We start from the raw sequence: 9,958 nt of genomic DNA, 5'->3' as shown, positions 1-9,958 counted from the left end.
TCTCTCTCACATACACTCTCTCTCTCACATACACTCTCTCTCTCACACAACACACACTCTCTCACACAACACACACTCTCTCACACACTCTGTCTCTCACATACACTCTCTCACACACTCTCTCTCACACAACACACACTCTCTCTCACACACTCTCTCATACACACACACTCTCTCATACACTGTCTCTCTCACACACAACACACACTGTCTCACACACACTCTCTCTCTCACACACGCACACTCTCTCTCACACACTCTCTCATACATTGTCTCTCTCACACACACACACACACTGTCTCACACACTCTCTCTCACACTCTTTCTCACACTCTCTCACACACACTCTCTCTCTCACACACACACACACACTCTCTCATTCTCTCACACTCTGTCTCACACACACACTCCCTCTCACACTCTCTCTCTGTCACACGCTCTCTCTCACATTCTGTCTCTCACACACTCTCTCTCTCACACTCTTTCTCACACACACTTTCTCTCTCACACTCTCCCTCACAGACACTCTGACACACTCTCTCTTACACCCTCTCTCACACACTCTGTCTCACACACACTCTCTCCCACACTTTTCCTCACACACTCTGTCTCTCACACACTCTGTCTCTCACACACACTCTCTCTCTCTCACACTTTCCCTCACACACTCTCTCTCTCTCACTCTATGTCATTCTGTCTCTCGCTCTCTCTCTCACACACACACTCCCGATCACACTTGCTCTCTCACACTCTCTCTTACTCACACTTTCTACTCACATGTTTCTCTCTCACACAGTCTCAAAGAGACACAGACACACACATGTGCACAGCAAGATCCCAAAAACAATGAATGAGCTGACAGTGACCACTCCCTCCCGACAGCTCCGAGGTTGGAGGGGAACGGTAGGGAGGGGCTCGAATGATTTACTGTGAGCTACCCCCACCCACTCCTCAGCATTCACATTCCGTGAGGGACTGGGATTAGGGCCCACAGGGAGAGAGAGAGAGAGAGAGCGAGACACAGAGAGAGAATGAGGGAGACAGAGAGAGGGCGAGACAAAGAGAGAGAGGGAGACAGGGAGAGATAGAGACACAGTGAGACAGAGAGAGATAAAGAGTCACAGAAAGAGAGAGAGAGAGACAGAGAGAGAGAGACAGGGAGAGAAAGACAGAGAGAGAGACAGAGAGAGAGGGAGAGAGAGAGACAGACAGAGAGAGAGAGGCAGAGAGAGAGAGACAGAGAGAGAGAGAGTGTGTGTGTGAGTGTGTGAGAGTGAGAGTCTGTGTGTGTGCATGAGAGTATGTGTGTGTGTGAGAGTATGTGAGAGTGTGTGTGTGTGTGAGAGAGTGAGAGTGTGTGTGTGTGTGTCTGTGTGTGAGAGTGTGGGTGTGTCTGTCTGTCTGTGTGAGAGGGTGTGTGTGTGTGAGAGTGTGTGTGTGTGAGTGTATGTGTGTGTGTGTGTGTGAGTGTGTGTGTCTGTGTGTATCTGTGTGTGAGAGTGTGTGCGTGTGTGTGTCTGTGTGAGTGAGTGTGTGTGTGTGAGTGTGTGTGTGTCTGTGTGCGTGAGAGTGTGTGTGTGTGTGAGAGTGTGTGAGTGTGAGTGTGTGTGTGTGTGAGTGTGTGGAGATATAAGGGCAGTTTATAAGGTTGTGGGGACTGTTTCCCACACTTTCGGAGTTCCTAGTACGTGGCTCCCTGCAGGTATTGGCCACTGGTGTACGCCTTTAATTAGCTGGTCACGAGATAGCCGTGGTGAGCTGGTCAGCTATAGATAGCCTCAGATTGGGCAGGTAGGGTTACAGACAGCTGGGAGCAGGCTGTGTTCACTCCCTCCCTCTCTCTCTCTCGTCTTTTTTTTAAGTCTCCTCCTTCCCTCTTTCCACACCACTCCAAACATATCTCCTCTGCCCCTCTTTCTATGCCTCCTCTCTCCCCACTACCCCTCCCTTCACTTCGAGAGGGGTTTAGAAATCGTTCTCAGGGTGAAACAGAGCTCAGTTGTGAGAGAGAGAGAAAAAATGAGATGCATGGGGTGGAGGGGAGAGACAAAGACAGAGACAGAAAGGGAGAGACAGAGAGAGAGAGGGACAGAAACAACAGAAAGGGAGGGAGAAAGAGAGAGATAGACTGAAAGAGTAAAACATGAAAAGAGAAAGATAGAGAGAAAGAGAGATACAGAGAAAAGGAGATCAAGAGAAAGAGAGAGACAGAGAGAAAACAGGGAGAGAGAGAGACAGAGACAGATAGAGCAACGAAGAGAGAAAGGCAGTGAAAGGAGACAGACAGAGAGAGAGAAAACAGAAAGGGAGTGATGGAAGGAGAGAGAGAGACAGCTAGAGAGACAGAGAGAGAAAGGCAGAGATGGAAGACAGAGAGAGAGAAAACAGAAAGGAAGGGAGGGGAGGAGAGAGAGAGAGACAGAGAGAGAAAACAGAAAGGGGGGAGGGAGAGAGAGACAGATAGAGAGACAGAGAAAGAAAGGCAGAGAAAGGAGACAGAGAGAGAGAAAACAGAAAGGAAGGGAGGGAAGGAGAGAGAAAGACAGAAAGAGAAATGCAGAGAGAGAGACAGAAAGAGAGAGAGAAAACAGAAAGGGAGGGAAGGAGAGAGAGAGAGACAGATAGAGCGACAGAGAGAGAAAGGCAGAGAAAGGAGACAGAGAGAGAGAAGGAAAGAGAGAAAGACAGAAACAACAGAAAGGAAGGGAGAAAGAGAGAGAGACTGAGAGAGCGAAATACGAAAAGAGGAAGAGAGAGAAAGAGAGATTCAGAGAGAGAGAAAGAGAGAGAGACAGACAATGAAAGAGAGGGAGAGAGAGGCAGAGATAGAAAGAGGGAGAAAGGCAGGGAAGAAAAGCGAGATACACAGAAAGGGAGAGAGCAAGACTAAGTGAGTAAATGGCTGGATATGATTCTGGGAGAGTTAGGATTCACGTGCACTTGGATGGGCAAGGATTGATTGGGGATAGTCAGCATGGTTTTGTGCCAGGGAAATTATCTCACAAACCTGCTTGAGCTTGTCAATGAAGTTATCAGAAAGACTGATGAGGGCAGAGCGGATATTGTTTACTCTTTTACAAAGTTCCGCATGGTAGCTGAATTAGTAACGTTGGATCACATCGGATCCAGGGAGAGCTTACCGATCTGATACAAAATGCGTTTGACGGCAGGAGACAGAGGGTGGAGGGTTGTTTTTCGGACTAGAGGCCTGTGACCAGCGGTGTTCCTCAGGGATCGGTGCTGGGTCCACTGTTGTTTGTCATTTATATAAACGATTTGGATGAGGATACAGGGGGCACGGTTAGTAAGTTTGCCGATGGCACCAGGATCGGGGGCGTAGTGGGCAGTGAGGAAGGTTTCTCGAAGATTACACAGGGATCTCGATCCGTTGGGTCAACGGGCTGAGGAGGGGCAGACGGAGTTTAATTTGGATAAACGCGAGGTGTTGCTAAAACAAACAAGGGGCAGGACTTATACAATGAAAAGTAGGGCCTTGGGGTGGTGTTGTAGAACATAGAGACCGAGGGGGCTCAGGGACATAATCCTTTGAAGTTAGCGTCACAGGTAGACAGGGTGGGGAAGGAGGCGTTTGGCACGCTTGCCTTCATCCCTCAGACCCTTTGTGTGTAGGAGTTGGGGACATCACGTTGAGGTTGTACAGGGACGTTGGTGAGGTCTCTTCTGGAGCACTGTGTCCCAGTTCTGTTATAGGAAGGATGTTATTAAACCGGAGAGGGTTCGGGAGAGATTTACCAGGATGTTGCCGGGAATGGAGGGTTTGAGTTATAAGGAGAGGCTGGGACTTTTTTCGCTGGAGGCTGAGGGGGTGACCTTATAGGGGTTTGTAAAACCATGAGGGGCATGGATAGGGTGAATAGACAAGGTCTTTTCCCTAGGGGTGGGGGATTTCAAGAGGAGGGATAATATTCTTAAAGTGAGAGGAGAAAGAGTTGAAAAAAGACACAAGGGGCAATTTTTTTACACAGAGGGTGGTTCATGTGTGGAGTGAACTTCCAGAGGAAGTGGTGGATGTGGGAACAGTTACAGCGTTTAAAAGACATTTCGATAAGCACATGGAGAGATAGTAGGAACTGCCGATGCTGGAGAATCTGAGATAACAAGGTGTAGAGCTGGATGAACGCAGCGGGCCAGGCAGCATCAGAGGAGCAGGAAGGCTGACATTTCGGGCCTGGACCCATCTTCTTTTTCTGCTGTGTTCATCCAGCTCTACACCTTGTTATCTTGGAATAAGTACATGGATGGGAAAGGTTTGGAGGGAAATGGACCAGGAGCAGGCAGGCGTGGGACTCGTTCAGTTTGGGATTAGGGGTCAGCACGGACCGTGTTGGACCGAAGGGTCTGTTTCCGAGCTGTATGACTCTGTGGCTGTATTAAGAGAACGAGAGGGAGACAGACTGAACCCAACTCCAGAGGGAAATGAGGCTGCAAAAGGGTGGGAAACAGCTCCACTCGGTGGTCGACTGGCACCACTGCGAGACATCGCGGCAACATGAACAGGCTGAGGCTGTTGCGTCCTTTTCCCGTGCTCTCCCAGTGGTTATACTGTGCCCATAAACCACCCCCTACAACAACCTTTCACCACATCGTTTTACAGCAATCTATATTTCACCCCCCCCCAACAACTTCGAAAATAATCAAGGACACTAACATCAAAAGTGTAGGGGACAGCATTACCTCAAGTGTACAACAGGACCTCGATCAGATGGGCCGAGGAGGGGCAGATGGAGTTTAATTTAGATAAACGTGAGGTGCCGCATTTTGGGAAAGGCAAACCAGGGCAGGACTTTATACACTTCATGGTAAGGTCCTGGGGGAGTGTTGCTGAACAGAGAGACCTTGGGGGGCAGGTTCATCATTCCTTGAAAGTGGAGTCGCAGGTAGATAGGGCGGTGAGGGAGGGGTTTGGGACCCCTGCCTTTATTGGTCGGTGCGTTGAGTGTAGGAGTCGGGAGGGTCATGTCGCGGCTGTATTGGTGAGGTCGCTTTTGGAATACTGCATTCAATCCCAGTCTCCCTGCTACAGGAAGGATGTTGTGAAACTTAAAAGGGTTCAGAAAAGATTTACAAGGATGTTGGAGGGTTTGAGCTACAGGGAGAGGCTGAATTGACTGGGGCTATCTTCCCTGGAGAGTCGGAATCTGAGGGGTGACCTTATAGCGGTTTATAAAATCATGAGGGGCATGGGATAGGGTGAATAGACAAGGTCTTCCCCCCCCCAGGATAGGGGAGTCCAAAACTAGGTACACATCCCCCACCATCAAGACGCCTGCAGGATCTTACAGTCGTGAACCAAGGAGTTTTCCGACTTCCGGTATCTTATGATCCCAGTCTATCGTCGGAAAACATTCCGCGCATTCCCGGGAATGAGTCTGGCAAACGTGCATCCACGTCCCACCTTCAATGCGGAGGCCAGTCCCGGGTGCAACATTCCAGTGAACAAAACTGATCTGGTAGAGGCGGCACGGTGATCAGCGGTTAGCACTGCCAGTTCCATTCCAGCCTCGGGTGACTGTCTGTGTGGGAGTTTGCACATTCTCTCCTGTGTCTGCGTGGGTTTCCTCCGAGTGCTCCGGTCTCCTCCCACAGTCCAAAGACGTGCAGGTTGGCTTGGATTGGCCGTGCTAAATTGTCCCATAGTGGGCAGGGATGTGCGGGTTAGGGTGGATTGGCCGTGCTAAATTGTCCTGCAGTGCCCAGGGATGTATGGGTTAGGGTGGGATTGGCCGTGCTAAATTGTCCTGTAGTGCCCAGGGATGTGCGGGTTAGGGTGGGATTGGCCGTGCTAAATTGTCCTGTAGTGTCCAGGGATGTGCGGATTAGGGTGGATTGGCCGTGCTAAATTACCCATAATGCCCAGGGATGTGTGGGTTAGGGTGGATTGGCCGTGCTAAATTACCCACAATGCCCAGGGATGTGCGGGTTAGGGTGGGATTGGCTGTGCTAAATTGTCCTGTAGTGCCCAGGGATGTGCAGGTTAGGGTGGATTGGCCGTGCTAAATTGTCCCATAGTGCCCAGGGAGTGCGGGTTAGGGTGGGATTGGCCGTGCTAAATTGTCCCGTAGTGCCCAGGGATGTGCGGGTTAGGGTGGGATTGGCCGTGCTAAAAAGGGGTTTGGGTGGGATGCTGTTCAGAGGGTCGGTGAGGACTCAATGGGCTTCTACACCATAGGGATTCTACGGCTGTTCCTAACAGTGCGGCGCTCCCTCGGCGCTGACCCTCCGACAGCGCCCGCTCCCTCGGCCCTGACCCTCCAACAGCGTCCAAAATTTGGGACAAGATTTTTGCGAGTGGCTAAGACCACGTCTAGAGACGGAGACGTGTGTCTGGTGGTTTGGTGGGGAGAAGGGGAGGTTTGGATGTAGAGCAGAGAATGGGCATTTTTGGAGGGCACCATAACAAGAATGGGAAATGCCAGTTATGGTCATGGGCCTACCCTGGTCCTCAGTGCGCAGGCCCGGTTGCCGGCTGTCTCTTCCCTCCCGCACCCTGCCGTGGAGACGCATGCGCCCTCAACTCCAAGCTGTCATGGCTGCCGGCCCTCGAAGCCCCAGCCGTGCGTACGCATGCGCTCTCCTCCCCGCAGCCAATGCGCCACAGCCGACGCTCCCATCGGCTTCTCCCATTGCCGCTCCCAAAGCGAAGCGCAGGCGCAGTGGCCGGCCGTCGACGCCCCTGCCGTGTAGGCGCGTGCCCTGTCTCTACACCCCGTCCAGTGCTCCGGCGGAGCGCCGGCAGTCTCCGCCCCCCACCGGCACGTTCTAACACACTACGCATGATCATAGACGGCCTGCCGTGACGCCCTGTGGGAGTTGTCGTCCTGCCGCCTGCAGGGTGGCGAGGGAAACGGACGGAGAGCGACGAGCTGGCGGACTACAAAATCCGCCATGACGGTCAATGGAAAGTCGAGGGGAGGGGGGGAGAAAAACAGCGAAGATAAAGGTTTAAAAACCTTTAAGAACAGAAAGAAAAGCCGAAATAAATCGGGGGACGGTGATTTTGCTTCTCTAAAGGCGGCCCAATCATCCAGCAGTTACCAAACACCGCCAAAGCCAGACTGAATAGACGTCATCAGTTCAGCCTCTTATAGCCTCTCCGCCACGCTGTCTTTCAGCTTCCCATATGGTCTAGCGGTTAGGATTCCTGGTTTTCACCCAGGCGGCCCGGGTTCGACTCCCGGTATGGGAATTACATCTTTTGCAATTCTCTGAAAATCCAACAGCCTCTGTTCTGAAATAAAAAATAACCCATATTTCAACGGGGAGAGTTTTTTTTGTTTGCATTAAATTTTCCTTTCCGTTTGCAGAGGCTCCTCCAGAGGCTGCTGAGCGACCAATTGCACAAATTTCAATTCTCCAACCTTCCCTTTGCACAGATTTCCTGCTCGCTTACTTATTTTGCAAACATTTTTGCAGAGGGATTGCAAGCAGAACAAAACTTATTTTGCAATTGATGCAAAAAAACTGGCCAGATAGACTTTCCTCCGTGGCAATTTTACCTTAAAATGCAGAAGTCACGCAACACCAGGTTAGAGTCCAACAGAAAAATGCAAATACATTTCTTTTGTTAACTTTTTCACTAGCCTGTCCTCCAAAGGAATGGAAATAATTTTGTTTTGGATGTCAGATAATTCATTTCCCCTTAGCAAATTTCTCCCCTCCAGGGGTGTGCAGGAAATTTCAGGAGCATTCACATTCAGAGGGATCTAAGCATACAGGTCCACAGATCCCTGAAAGTGGTGACACTTGTCGTGCATTCATAGAGCACAATAACAGACCCTTCGGTTCAACCAGTCTATGCCAACCATCATCCCAAACTAAACTAGTCCTACCTGCCTGCTCCTGGCCCATATCCCTTCAAACCTTACCTTTTCATGTACTTATCCAAATGTTTTTTAAACATTGTAGCTGTACACACATCCACCACTTCCTCAGGAAGGTCATTCCACACACGAACCAAAGTCTGTGTAAAAAATTTGCCCCGATGTCTTTTTTAAGGAGTATAGATAAGGTGAATGGCAGGTATCTTTACCCTAGAATGGGGAATTTGAAGACTAAGGGGGCATATTTTTAAGGTGAGAGGAGAGAGATTTTAAAAATGACATGGGGCCAAATTTTTTACACAGGGGAAGTTCGCGTGTGGAAGGAATTTCCAGATGAAGTGGTGGATGTGGGTATAATTACAACGTTTAAAAGCCATCTGAATAAATACATGCATAGGAAATGTTTGGAGGGTTATGGACCGAAAGCAGGCAAGTGGGACTAGTTTAGTTTCGGATTATGTTTGGCATGGACTGGTTGGACCGAAGGGTCTGTTTCCTGTTGTATGACTCAACTGAACTGGGAGGGAAACAGAGGGAGAGAAACCGCACATGGGCAATAATTAGCAGGTCTAAATAAGGACTAGAAATTGGCACAGGCTTGGAGAGTTGAAGGGCCTGTTCCTATGCGGCATTGTATTGAAATTAAATATATCGTGTTGATATTGTGACGTTAAATTTCTTCTGTTGTTGCCCGCTCAAAACAAAATGCACATGTACCAATTTTCCAATTCTATTTTCCACTGGATTTAATTTTCTTTTTTGCAATCTCTTTCCGTTTGGAGGAAGAGGGAAAAAAATTGATTTCAGATAGAGCAAACCCTTCCTACTAGCAAAACGGTCTAAAGATAAAAATGGTTTTAAAATGTCTTGGAAGACAATTCAATATTAAGGCATAAAAACAAAGGTCCAGGGGCATAATTCCTAGAAATTTTGTGCAAGCAGGTTCATTTGGGGCACTAAGCTGAGCATAGTGGACAATTATTTGGATGGATAAAATGTTTAGGGGTTAAAGGATCAAACAGGAGATTGACACTTGATAAAGGTGTCCGTTTGAAGAGCTGGTACAGTCACAAATGGCAGACTTGGAATTTAGTGGAATTTAATTTAGATAAATGTGAGGTGATGCATTTTGGAAAGGCAAAGTAGGGCAGGACTTATGCACTTAATTACCATTTAGGTCCTGGGGAGTGTTGCTGAACAAAGAGACCTTGGGGTGTAGGTTCATAGTTCCTTGAAAGTGGAGACGCAGGTAGACAGGGCGGTGAAGAGGAGGTTTGGGACGCTTGCCTTTATTGGTCGGTGCGTTGAGCATAGGAGTCGGGAGGGTCATGTTGTGGCTGTATTGGTGAGGCCACTTTTGGAATACCGCGTTCAATTCTGTTCTCCCTGCTACAGGAAGGATGTTGTGAAACGTGAAAGGGTTCAGAAAAGAGTTACAAGGATGTTGGAGAGTTTGGGCTACAGGGAGAGGCTGGGGCTATTTTCTCAGGAGCGTCAGAGACTGAGGGGTGACCTTGTAGAGGTTTATAAAACCCATGAGGGGCATGGATAGGGTGAATAGCCAAGGTCTCTTCCCTGGGGTGGAGGAGTCCAAAATTAGAGGGACATAGGTTTAAGGTGAGAGGAGGGAAAGGGACCTGAGGGGCAACCTTTTCACGCAGAAGGTGGTGCTTGTATGGAACGAGCTGCCAGAGGAAGTGGTGGGGGCTGGTACAATGACAACATTTAAAAGGCATCTGGATGGGGACATGGATAGGAAGGGTTTAGAGGGATAGGGGCCAAATGCTGGCAAATTGACTAAATTAATTTAGGATATGTGGGTCGGCATGAATGAGTTGGACTGAAGGTTCTGTTTCCGTGCTGTACATCTCTATGACTCTAAGATTGTGGTGGAGTAGGGCTTCTGAGCTTGGGGCCCATCTGCTCTTTTTGTTTCTTTTCTTCCTTCTCTTTATTCTTCCTCTTTTTTTTAAACTTATCTCTTGGTGAAGAGTTCAGTCACAGCAACAGTCAGTAGGCTACAGCAGCATGGACACAAGTAGGCCCCAGCTGTGGGGATTCGAGTAGGCCCCAGCAGCATGGACTGGAGTAGGCCCCAGCAGCATGGACTGGAGTAG

The 9,958-nt window shown here is 49.3% G+C and overlaps 1 non-coding gene across 1 annotated transcript; it reads left to right on the top strand.

Moving 5' to 3' along the window:
* Nucleotides 1-7,135: 7,135 nt before the first annotated feature.
* On the top strand, nt 7,136-7,207 carry trnae-uuc. The gene has a single exon. It is a non-coding gene; the product is annotated as a tRNA-Glu (tRNA).
* The last annotated feature ends 2,751 nt before the right edge of the window (nt 7,208-9,958 follow it).

This window comes from Rhincodon typus, chromosome 44, assembly GCF_021869965.1.
Source record: "Rhincodon typus isolate 14 chromosome 44, sRhiTyp1.1, whole genome shotgun sequence".
NCBI lineage: Eukaryota > Metazoa > Chordata > Chondrichthyes > Orectolobiformes > Rhincodontidae > Rhincodon > Rhincodon typus.
This window is presented reverse-complemented; position numbering and strand designations above follow the sequence as displayed.